Below are 12510 nucleotides of genomic sequence, written 5' to 3'. Positions count from 1 at the left end.
TGCAATGCTAAACATTGTGATATTCTGCGATATATGGCACTGTATATATATATGGAGTTTTTTTTTATGTAAATGCGGACGGTGCTTTCCTGATTTCTTTCTCTAATCACCCCTTCGGACCTCACCAGAAAAAAAAACCCCAACTGCAACATCTAGTGGACTAAAAAAACAATTGCTTGTATTATTCTAGTCCTAAAAAGTTAAATTCTTATGTGCAATTTATATAATAAAAGACTGAAACTGCCATCCGTGTAACGATACAGTATTGCCATGGAAAATATTGCGATACTATGCTGTATCGATGTTTTCCCCCCACCCCTAATAAAGGGTGTGTTTTGTACATGGAGAACAAAATGCTGTTCAGTGGTTCAACCAAAGGACAATTGAAAGGTTAGAAAGAGACAAAGATACCCCTGGGCAACAGTTAAATAAGAAGAGAAGAAATCAACAGTCATTGAAAAAATAAACTAGAAGCTTAACCTCAAATTGTGTGCAGATTTCAATAGGAACAGGTTTCGATTGTCAGTGTCAAGTGCACAATAACAAGCTGGAATTAACAGGCAGCATGTTGCTTTAGCAAAGCTTTTCTTCAAACTTCACAATAGAGATAGAAGGTTAGTCTACATTTAGCACTATTGGAATATGAGCTGAATATACTTTGGACTGACACATCACAGTTTAACCCTATTTAATCTAACTACTGAGTAGACTACAGAGGGCTCAAAGAAAAATGCAATAACTCATTATTAAGAACCCAAATGCACTGTTGTGGTTCAATAATGATCAAGAGTCACTTAAGAATTCCTGGACTGGAAAACAAATACAAAATCAAAGGCTATCTTTTAATTCTTCTTCTTTTGGGGCCAAAACTATTTCAAATGTAAATAATACATGTGGTGTCTAATTATATTGTTTGTATCCATATAGATAGCCATTATTGAAAGAAAGAAGAGAAACGTACACATAACGGCTAATTGGGTAACCAACGGTTGTGTTCGGTAGAAAAAAACTCTTTGACGGTGATCCTCATAATGTATCTGTCACAGCCTTAATTGCAACTGGTTATTTCTTCAATCTACAAATACATTTTCTCTAGGCTGAATGAAATGAGAAAATAGCTTTTAGACGTAAATAACTGTATAGATTGTATTAAATTGCTTCATGTAATCAGCACAGAGTTGACTTGCAGCATTGCTCGTTTATCTCTAAAAGCTTGAACCTAAGTGTTGTTTTTTTTCTTTGCTCTTCCTGCCCACAGAAGATGCAGCACTAATGAGCACCCGTCTGCCTTTAGATGAGTGAAGCACAACAAAGAAACCCGAACATCAACAGCCCACAGTAACAGTAAGCCTCCATATCCGCTGTCTGTTGAGATATCATTATATACTCTCATTATATAGTTATACCCCCTACTTCAAATCCCCCTCAGCCGAGATCCTCCCAATGCACATGCACCTGCTTATTGTTGAGTGATTTATTTATTTATTTTTTTGTGATTATGGGAGCAGCCACTGGCATACGGTAGCACTCACACATAGAGCTCTGATGCAGTATTCAGCTGTGTATGTTCTTGTCAGGGTCTCTTTGCTTTGTGATATAACGTAAACAGGAGTGGGTTGACATTTTGATGCCATCCTGCTTATCTTCTTAGAACATATATTTATGCCTGGCAGTGACATTTCTACTCTCTACTTTAAAGAGCAGCATTCCAATTCATACAGTTCCGGTTAATATCACGGCATAGGATAGACACTTTAACACTGGTGTCCATATAGCCTCGGTCAGGGGTTCCCAAACATTTGTTAAACCATGAAACCCCTTCATAGTGATTTTGTTTTCATCATGGCACCCCTTCATGTACCACCCTCCCCCCCCACACACACATCATATGTCACATATATGATATATATGCATTAATATAAAATTCATTGAAGTAATATTGGCCTATTCTTATTCGGAACTTAAAATAAATTGTGAACTAGAAGGGCACACGAGAGCACAGACCTCCACCGAGGCCAATAGTCCAGTTTTCTTTGGTATGCAAATATGCAAGCGCAACTACTATATATGCAACATATTCTCACTCCCAGCGTGTCAAGAAATGGTGCTTGGTCATTAAAGTCTCCTTTAGCGTCTCAGTCAGAAGCAGCCCTTTTTAGCGTCATTTTTCGACGCGCTTAGTTGGGACTCTTAGCGTCACTTTTTCACTGGGGTTATAAAATGTACGTTGCAGTGACACACGGGACAAGAATGGGACACAAACCCCGCTTTCCTGGGTCACAGTCCTGTGTTGTTTAACCCATCCACCACCACAACATACGTCCTTACGCAGATTGTCTGTCTTTCATACTACTCGCTGTCGTCGTCGCTCTTCATACCAAGTCATCTTACAGCGCCGCGGTCGAGGTACTGCTATGCCCGATGCGTTCCATGCAGACGTTTAAAGGGTGTTTCTTGCATCGGTATCAGGTACATATGTACAAATATCAAATGCTTAGACTGACATAACACCATGAACATTGCAGCTTTAGTGTACAGGCAAACCAAGCACAGCACATACTATGACCTCCATACCAGGAGTTAAATAATCACAGACAGCAACAAGTTACCGTCATCGTGACTCCTAACTATTCAGCAGAAGAACCAGCTACCTATAAAGCCGTAGCCCCACCTATTGGAAAAGTCACGCCGCAACACCGGTTGCTAATGCCCTTGAAAAATAATTTTGTATCTACCCATGCAACACCCTTCTTACAAGCTTTATAAAAATAGTTGTTTACCTAATCCTGCTGACAGACAGACAAAGAAACATATAAGCAGACAAACCGAGCCGAAAACATCACCTCCTTGGCGGAGAAAATAAACATTAGGTAAGCTAATTGATTTGCTATTTGATGCATGCATTTATTTTGTTCTGTTCAGAAGTAAAAAATTAGCTTGCATTCAGCTTTCACGGACAACAAGCATTCACACATGGCATCATGCATTGACTCTGTTTTTCATTAACCTCTCTTAGTCCCTTGAGATATTCAAAATGTATGCAGGCTAAAGAGGTGCTTTGTCTCAAGAGTTGTCTGTCGAGCTTGAACAGCATAATTACTGTATTGTGCAGCTTTTCCCTGAAGATTAGGCATTCCGATGTTGGACAGCTAGCTTCCCCTGTCCACATAATGCCACGAGGAGCTTTTACTGTCTGCTCACGTTTGGTTGTATCAGATTGCGTTGAGGACTGAGATGTACCACCATTTCTTTGAGCTCTATTTATGATGACAAATCTTTCCATCCCTTTCTGTGACAGTCAGTGCTTCTGACTGCTGTGGAGAAAGTGCTTTGCATTAATATGACAACTGGCAAACTATGAGCTGTTCTTCATATAGAGGTTTTAGTGTTTATTGCTCATTTCTTTTCTATTGACTGTAAATGTCAATATAAATGTAATATAAAAAGGTAGTGAATGAAAATGTCGCCATGTTTTTTGATGCGGTAAAACGGTAGGGCTGAAACCATTCCTCGAGTAACTCGAATAATGTGATTACTAAAAATCCTCGATGCAAAATCTTTTGCTCTCTGTACACCGTGTGTACTTCGTCCACAGCAATCCCGCCAGTCGGTCCCAAAACGTCCCCAGTTAGAGAGGAAATGCTGTAAACATATTCTTAGTAAATCTTTACATCCATTCCCCGAAATAACCAAGCAGGCCTGCCTTGCTGCACGATCCAAATTTTCTTCAAAAGTTGCCTTTTTCTAGCTCGAAGTTTGTTGTTGTTTCCCAAAGCGAAGGAAGTTTGAGAATGGCGACACACAGAGAGCAGAAATGTACCTCCCTTTATCCAGAATATATATGCATAGATAAGCTGTATACTGTAGATATAGAATTAGAATATAGATTTTATCTGGTAAAAAGTCCAGACTACATGATACTGGGTGTCTTTTTCAATTTAAAGTTTTTTTTTTATAGAGGCACAATGGGGACAAAGAGTGACAAAGAGGCAGAATAAAGGAGTGCTGCGTTCTATAAAGTTGAGGCTTTGATGTGTTCTTGCATTGAGAATGGCGGTGTGTAGAAAATGTGATCAAAGTGTTATTATTTTTTGGCAAGACTTCACATGATTAGTGTGCCTCTGTAGCAGCACCTTGCTTACCATTTAAACGAGGGCCGTTTGTATGGTTGCAGGAGGTCTTTTATCATGTCGGTCCCATCTGAGCTTCTGTGGACCTTTTTGGCTTGAGTATCGACTGCCTTGTCTGCTTCTTATACACTTGTATTTGAAGTGTCAGAGTAAACATGGCCTGCAAAAGGCTTTGCATGTATAGTTTGGAAATAGAGTACCCAGTGTTGTCAGTACAAAACATGTAAAACAGTTGCTGACAGTGAGGTATGGCCTCGTATAAATGACTTTGGCCAGATTTTCTGTTGGAGCTAGGGAATGTCTTATCCCGCAGAAACAGGAGTGTAGATTAGAAGTAAATTATCGAGGTAGATTTGGGTCATAAATGGGCCATTGAAATCCTTCTTTAAGATTTATGAGGGTGTTCCATCAGCCAAAGGAGCATTTATATTTCCCATGAAACATGTCTGCAATCCTGAGGCATTGGCGAATGTAATGGGTAGCTGCTATCATGCACTGTATTACACAGGATTGCTTTCTGTCTCACTGGTACTAAGATTTTCTCTCTTCCTTTTTTGTTGTTGTAAAAAATGACCTTGTTTACACTTTAAAAAACTCATTTCAGTTAGAGCGTCAAAGAGGGTTTAAAAGGGTGTATTCTAGATTAAATTTCTAGATTTAAAGAAGACATTATTTACTGTAGAAATAAGTAGATCTGCCCTCGACTAAATACATTCTTAGTCCACTAGTGGTGTTGAAATGAATCATTGCATCGATGCATCTTGATGCGTACGTGGACGATTCTGCAGCGATGCAGTGACAGACCATAACCGATTATTGCCCACTGATTTTCTGCTTGCTGCTTTTTTAGTTTTTGCCTTTTGTCGGATGTCTGCTGTGTTCAGACTCTGCCTCATTCTGGAAATGTGTTTTTTTAAGAGCAGATACAATAAAAAAAGGGAGTTCATATACATCTGACTGCTTGAATTTGTCGATGAAAACCATGTGTAATAATATATAACAATATTGAGGAGGTGACGCATTGTGATGCATCGTGATATCAAATCTATTCGAATCGTTGACAGGATAATCGTAATCGAATCGTGAGACCAGTGAAGGCTCCCACCCCTATAGCCCACTAACACTCATGGTTTTGTCCACTAATCGATTGGTTGATGACAGATCTGTAAAACTGAGTTTCTCCACAAATAATCATGCAAATTAGGCATCACTTTAAATCTTGTATTTATCAGCGTTGTGCTTATACGTTTCTTGGAAATAAGTAATTTAGCATGAAAAAGCATTAAAGTGCTCATATTAGACTATGCTTTTTGGCTTTTTCCCTTTCCTTTATTGTGTTATATATCTTTTTGTGTACGTTATAGGTTTACAAAGTGAAAAAGCCCAAAGTCCACCCCAAAGGGACTTACCATCTCCAACAGAAAACACTGTTCACTAACTGCTCCAAACAGCTCTATTGTAGTCCAGCCTTTACTTCAGAGACAAACGTGGTCACTTTGGAACACACGTTATAATGCTCTCCTAGCTGCTAGCGTGGCACTCCCTCATACTCTGCTTCTGACTGGCTAGTAGTCCTTACATAGCTACTGAGCATGTGCAACTCCCAACAAAGATGGAACAGAAGTGAAATGTCTCACTCTGTAGCTAAAACACACAGGGTGAAAAGAGGAGCTGCAGCAATGTGCAGTACAACAAAAAACATGGTGTTTTTTGAAAATTAAACCATGTAAACATATTCTGATATAACCTCTAAATACAATTAGGAACCTGAAAATGAGCATAATATGAGCACTTTAAAAAATGACTAATCGACTAAAGAAATCTTAGTCGACTAAGACCAAAACAACCCATTATTTGACTAATCGACTAAAAGGGGGCAGTCCTAGAAATAAGTGTTGGTTTTGAGAAGGCAGTGGGCATACATGTTTCTGTCTAGGATGCAGTGAAATAATCCATTGATTATGGCTGCAGATGAAGGCCCTTGAGAGATCTGTGCAGTGCTTATCCACACACTGTGGAGAAGCTGCCGTGCCCGTCCAGACATGCCGTGCTTGGTCAGCTGTTTCCTCGCCCCAGGAATTCAGAACCAGACTTCTCCGTCAGATCAGAGCTTAATAAAGAGAAAAACTACTCTGACACTAATGATGAGTCTTGTACCCAAGTCAGTGATGCACTACTTTATGAAATGAAAACCTTTCATGTTGACTGCTAGCATCAAACTTAAAAAAAACAAACAGTGTGGGCTGTTGTTAAAGTGGCAAGTTCCATATTTGCTTTTAACATAGTTCCGTATCTCTTAAATGTTTGCCTGATTAACTTCAGTAAAAACTATTTTCCTAAAACCGATATATCATTTTGTGATTAAACCATTCAGATGTCATCCCTATACTCCCTGCTCAGTAGTGCCAGTAGTATGCGTTAAAGGAACATTTCAACATTTCTGGAAATATGCTTATTTGCTTATTTAAGTGTGAGATGAAAAGATCGATATCAATCGCAGGTCTGTGCGTTAAGTACAGAGCTGGAGTCAGTATGTATGGGGTTAGCAGCGCTGACCCATGAATGGTATTTTCACCATCATTGGGATATGAACATGGGCAATGAACACATGACTAAAGCCTGCCTGAAATGGGATGAATAAGGAACATCATTTTATTTAGGGATAGGGACTGGAACCTGGCTAAAGACTGTAATATTTATCATCACGCTGCAGCCTCTCCCCTGCTCTGTATCGGGCCTGAGCTCCTACACACACACACACACACACACACACACACACACACATGCACGCACACACACGCACACACACACACACACACACACAGACACACACAGACTCACAAGGTGAAAACAATACCCGTGTCGCTGTTGCGGCTGGTAACAAGACTTTGGGAAGCGACCCACAGGCGCTGTTGTTTGCCAAGATAAAGCTCCCCTTGGTTGTTATGCTTCACAAACATAATGAGGCTTAACTAAGTCATACTACCCATGCGATAGGATTTTAAAGATGCATGTCATAGAATTATAGCTACATAACTATACAGTAGCTAGCTATATATATATATATATATAGCTCAATATGACTTGGTCAACTTGGTGGGACTTGGTTAACACATTGTTAAAAATTTCAGTAAATCGTTAACTTAATCTACTTGCCAAGTTAGATTAAGGTTTGGCATTACAGTTAAGACTCTACTTAATAGATTAGGGATGCTCTGAAAGTGGAAAGCACTCCACTGAAAATGTCTATATTGCAGTAATTGTAATGAGATTTCCTCCTCTTTTTCTCAACATATTTCTTTCTTGATTAAGCTACTTATATGTATTGGGTTTTGGTGGCAGATTCTCTGGATTCTTTGGGCATTGTTTTCATGATTGAGGCATTATTAAGCCATTTTAGCCTTTTGATTGTGATTAGTAACAAGACAAATATACTTGACTCATAATGTAAATGTATGATTTTCATTCAAAAATTCACTTTTGGCCTTGAGCCTGTAATTACTTTGTTATCAAGTAGCTTTGTCACAGATTAAATCGTTAATGACCATTATCAAGAAGAACTAAAATATGCCATGAGTTCAGACTGCAGCTCAGAGTGCCATAAATCTGAGTGACAACTTCACTGTCTGGTCCAACTGGGAATATTTTTAGCCTTATTGCACAACTTTCAGCACAGTTACTTGGGTTTTTTTCTGATATGCCTCACACGTATGGAAGATAAAAGAATATACTGAATACATGTAATTATAAACATTAAGTGAAAGGATAGATCATTATCTAGAGTTAAAAAACGAAATGCTTGCTGCGGAGGATTTTTCCTTGGCCAATGGAAGTGAGATTGCACCTTTTTTGTTGCTTTAAGCACTTGAAAACAAGTGTATACCATCTGTTCTTAAACAGAAATCCCAAGGGTTTAACATGTCAGAGTCAGCATTTAATGCACGTCATTCAAAAGATATGTTTATACCTCCTGATCCTGCCCATCTGAAGGATGCACTAAAGCGCTGTTATCTTTGAAATGTTCAAACTTGCACGTCACATATCAAGAAGAGATGCATCATTTTAACAAGAACTATCAGGGAGCTGCAGTCAGAAACATTTGAGGCAAGCGTGCAATATTGCCACAGCAAGCAGCATCCACATATGTCATAACCTTTTGTTTCCCCGTGGAATACCACATGCATTCCTCAAGCAATATAAATATATTTTGACTTTTGAAATCCCAAGGGGAACAGGTTGTGTCGAATGTGTTTCTTCAGACAGCATGAAATGTCCTTCACTTGTGGGCCCTCTTAGTGTGGACTGTACAGCCGAACCACTGCTAACTGCCAATTTGCTTTCACTAAAAATGCGTTCACTTCTTTTCTCCCGCCATAACTTTCCATCCTCAAGAAGCATTTCAACGATTTTTCAAAGTGAGGTGGCAGAATGTTCCCCCTTCTCCCCTCCAAAACATCTGGTTCGTCCATTACTGCTTTTAGAGTGTTTTACAAGCATGTGCAGATTTTTACTCCCTGGCCTACAGTATGGGAAGCACCAAGTCAGGTGTTTAACTGTGCACCATCCCCCCCCCCGTGTACAGTTTGTGTTAAATTGAAACTTAGTAAACCTATTTCTCAAACATTCTGTGATTATTCAAGAAGAGAATGCAGTGATGTAGTGTGTGTGTGTGTGTGTCTGTGTGGGTGTGTGTCTGTGTGTGTGTGTGTGTGTGTGTGTGTGTGAAAACTGTATATAAATGTGCACGTGTCTGTCTGCATGTAGTCTAGACAAACCTTTTCCATTCATCTATGATTGTTTTTTTATAAGGGACATATGGAAAAAAACTCACTTTTTTTAAGAACAGGACACAATGTTTGAGGTGGAGCCCCCCTCACAATTTGCCTCAAAGCCCGGCACACTTCTTTGGGGGCATGCTGCCAACCCACAAACTGTAAAATAAGACAACCCAGTCAGTTTTTTGCGGGCTGCCGTGAACAGAATACATGGGTTTCAACAAGCTTTTCAGATTTGGGTCCCCTTCCTATGTCACATGCAGGCACATTACAATATACCACCCTCCATCTAACTATCACCACCCATGGCTTGAAAACTACCTTTGCAAAGGTGCGTCATATTTTCTCACATGCCAATCAGTAGTGTGTGAAAGAGACTAAAGAGCTCAAATTGAGTGTGAATACAGGTAAATTGAGACAGACACTATGAGAAAAATAATGTGTTTTTTGAACATTAAAGCATGTAAACATGTTCTAGCAGAAACCCAAAATACAAGTATCAACCTAAAAATGAGTATTACATGTCTCCTTTACGTATAATCTAGTTCACCACTGGAGTGATTTAGACAGAACCTGGAGGGGTGACGCATCGTTTAACTTCCACCGTTTAAAGATAAGCTAATGGACTTAAAAGAGGCGCCTTGAGAAAAGGTCAGAATTTGTAACTCAGACATTGTGTATCATAACTTCTATCCAATTTTATGTAATTTGGACAGATAGCCAATTTCAGTTCTGTGTTGACATTTAGAATGTAACACTGATTATCCTCAAGGGTTTGATACTAACATAACTGAAAGGTGTGACTAAATACGTATTTCTTTAAAGTGGTTTCACCTACAAATTACTTTTTGCCCTTTTTAACAATGAAGTAAATGTGCTTATTGTAGCAAGGTTGGTGAAAAATACCTGATTGGTGCAACACTCTCTAAGGATATGTGGCCTTGTTAGAGCAGAGAACTCACTACACTGAGTCCTGTCTTGTATAAATGTCCAAAGTACAGGTTTGCTTATCACACCGTGGCAACAGATTTCGGATCTGTGAAAGTAAATCTGGTAGATATACACATAGGATTTTGATGACATCCAAAATGCAATGCAAATACCTCTAACAATATGTATCACTCACATTCAGGACTCTCATTTAAGCTGGTAAACATCAATTACGTCAGCTAAAGTGACAACTGTTGCCTGCACATTATCTCAGTTGTAGCTAATTGTTAATTCTGTGACTTGGCCAAACTACATAATAAAATCCATTGCTGAATGCACTAACACAGTGCATGAATCATACATACCAAAGAAGATTCCCCAGGGAAGGAAACATCACAAAGTATTGGCATTTGATAAGGTGGAGCATTTGTTGTGAGTAGATCTGTTGGCCTCTAAACTTATTCAATCTGAAATGCCCCCAAGTTTCTCTTCTATTGACTTAGGTGAAATGTGGGCCGACGTGAAGAGAAGATGATGTGAATTAGGACCTTGATTTATCTGGTGGACAAAAATTCAAGGAAAAACACCAGATAGAGGTTTTCTGTGACTACAAAAACATGTCTGTATTCCTCCTTGTAGGAAATGTCTCTAAAGAATGCCAAGAGAAACCTGGAAACTGCTTAAGTTTTTCCCAAGGCTGTGGTTAACTTTACAGTAAGATAAGACCTAAAGAAGATCTATAGAGCAAAGTGACATTTTATATCGGATCTATGATGTGACATCTGCAGAGCTACGACTAAAGGCTGTTTTATGCTACTGCGTCAACTCCACGCCGTAACTACGGCGTCGCTCCTACGGCGTCGTGACCCTTTCGGAGTTCTGCATCGGGGTTGCTTTGCATCGCAGTGCATTTCACCGCCATAACGCTAGGGCGTGTCGCCTGTGTCTGTGTCGCTCACCACCGAAATGGTACTCAGAATGGCAAACCCCATAGACTGTCGTGCTAAAATAGTAATCTTATTTGTTTGGCCTTTTCTTGCTTAGATTTTGTAAAAAAGTATCGAGAAATAGACACAGTAAAATCCATTGACCTAGTTACTGTAACCAGAAAATAAGTCTGAGGTTATTTGCGAGGTGTCTGCCAGCCAGTTTATGTTATTTTAGCAAGCAAACTTTAGCACACCTGCCCACAAAGTACTGCTTGCTGGCGAAGTGCTAATTTCAAAAACGTTACTGACATATAGACGTGATCTCAGAAACACCTTGAGGCAGTCTCTTCACATTTGGCACAAACGCCCACTTGGTCTGGGATGAACTGCAAAGAAACCCTGTGTCTGTGTGCTGTTTGGTACTGAGCTTGCTGCTGTGGCTCGACACAAGGACGCGGCTCGACACGGGAACAGAATACTGAAACGTCGAGCTGAAAGACGCAAATACGTTATTTTTATTCATAATATCGTTATATTATTGCAGCTTTCGTTTTGTTTTAGAATTTTTTTACTTTGTTTATTGGATTTTCAACACAACCCGCATATGCAAAATAATTGCACTTGTAAGTTATTTAGTAGGAGTATAGAACAACACAACAAAAACAACAAAACGATAGAACAGGGTGATCAGAAAGGGGGGAAAAAAGAAGAAAAAAAGTTTAATTCTTTTTGTGACTGTTGCAAAATGAACTCTACCAAATAAATAGACTAGTCAAGTTTTGAGTCAGTCCAACCAATAGTTTAAAAAAGAAAGAAAAGGAAAGGAAGACAAGACCCTATACGCACTGGTGGATTCTAACTTTTTGTAGAAAAGCAAAATTGTAAAAGTACATTTACTCAAGTACTGTACTGTACTAGTATTGTACTTTACTTGAGTCTTTTCTTTTCATGCCACTTTCTACTTCTAGTCCTCTACATTTCAGAGAGAAATATTGTACTTTTTACTCCACTACATTAATCTGACAAAACACATGTAGTTTATAAAACATGATGCTTTATTATAAATGAAACTAGCCAACAATATAACGGCCTACAAGTCCAGCTGAAATGATTAGACCATTAAACACACAACAGTTTGGATCGTTTCCAGTTTCTAAAATGTGAGGGTTTTTCTGCATTGAGTACTAATTTTAATACTTTAAGTACATTTTCCTGATGATACTTACATACTTTTACTTAAGTTACATTTTCTTTCATCTACACTTTCACTTGTAATAGAGTATTTTTTTACAGTGTGGTGTTTGTACTTTTTCTTAAGTAAAGGATCTGAATTCTTCTTTCCCCACTGCCTGTACGACTCATTTATAGTCTAACATTAATCTTCCTGAACATACTGTTCAGCAGATATATCTGTTTCAGGTTTCACATCTCTGTGGCTAATGATACAGAATAGATCAGCTCAGAAACTAAATGAGTACCTAGTGCCACCCACGTCGTTTAAATAGCAAATGCACCTGCGCCCATCTGTGCGCCCATGGGCGTGCTGGTCTTACCGGGAGGAGTGTTCAGGTGCATTCTGGGCATATTGCTATCTTGAGGCAGCGGGAAGTGATCGCGCCATTGACCAACAAAAACCTGGTCTAAAGTCAGTAACGCAGCATTTCATTGTTATTTTAACAGCAAATTAGTAAAATGCGCCTAGGCTCGTGCACAGCGCGCACACACTATGCTTGTTACACAAACAGG

At 39.2% G+C, this 12510-nt stretch overlaps 1 protein-coding gene across 6 annotated transcripts in view; it reads left to right on the top strand.

The window, feature by feature from the left end:
* gulp1a (GULP PTB domain containing engulfment adaptor 1a) overlaps window positions 1-12510 on the top strand; it is a 109772-nt gene that overhangs the window by 44321 nt on the left and 52941 nt on the right. For 5 of the 6 annotated variants that reach the window (XM_031296530.2, XM_031296526.2, XM_031296532.2 and 2 more), the window contains exon 2: window positions 1259-1344. The exons of the other annotated variant lie outside the window; for it this stretch is intronic. The gene's annotated coding sequence lies outside the window, so the exon portion shown is untranslated. The remainder of the gene's footprint in view (window positions 1-1258; window positions 1345-12510) is intronic. 6 annotated transcript variants of the gene reach the window in all.

The sequence above is a fragment of the Sander lucioperca genome, chromosome 8 (assembly GCF_008315115.2).
Source record: "Sander lucioperca isolate FBNREF2018 chromosome 8, SLUC_FBN_1.2, whole genome shotgun sequence".
NCBI classification, from domain to species: Eukaryota; Metazoa; Chordata; class Actinopteri; order Perciformes; family Percidae; genus Sander; species Sander lucioperca.
Note: the sequence above shows the minus strand (reverse complement) of the source record. Positions and strands in the feature narration are given on the sequence as shown.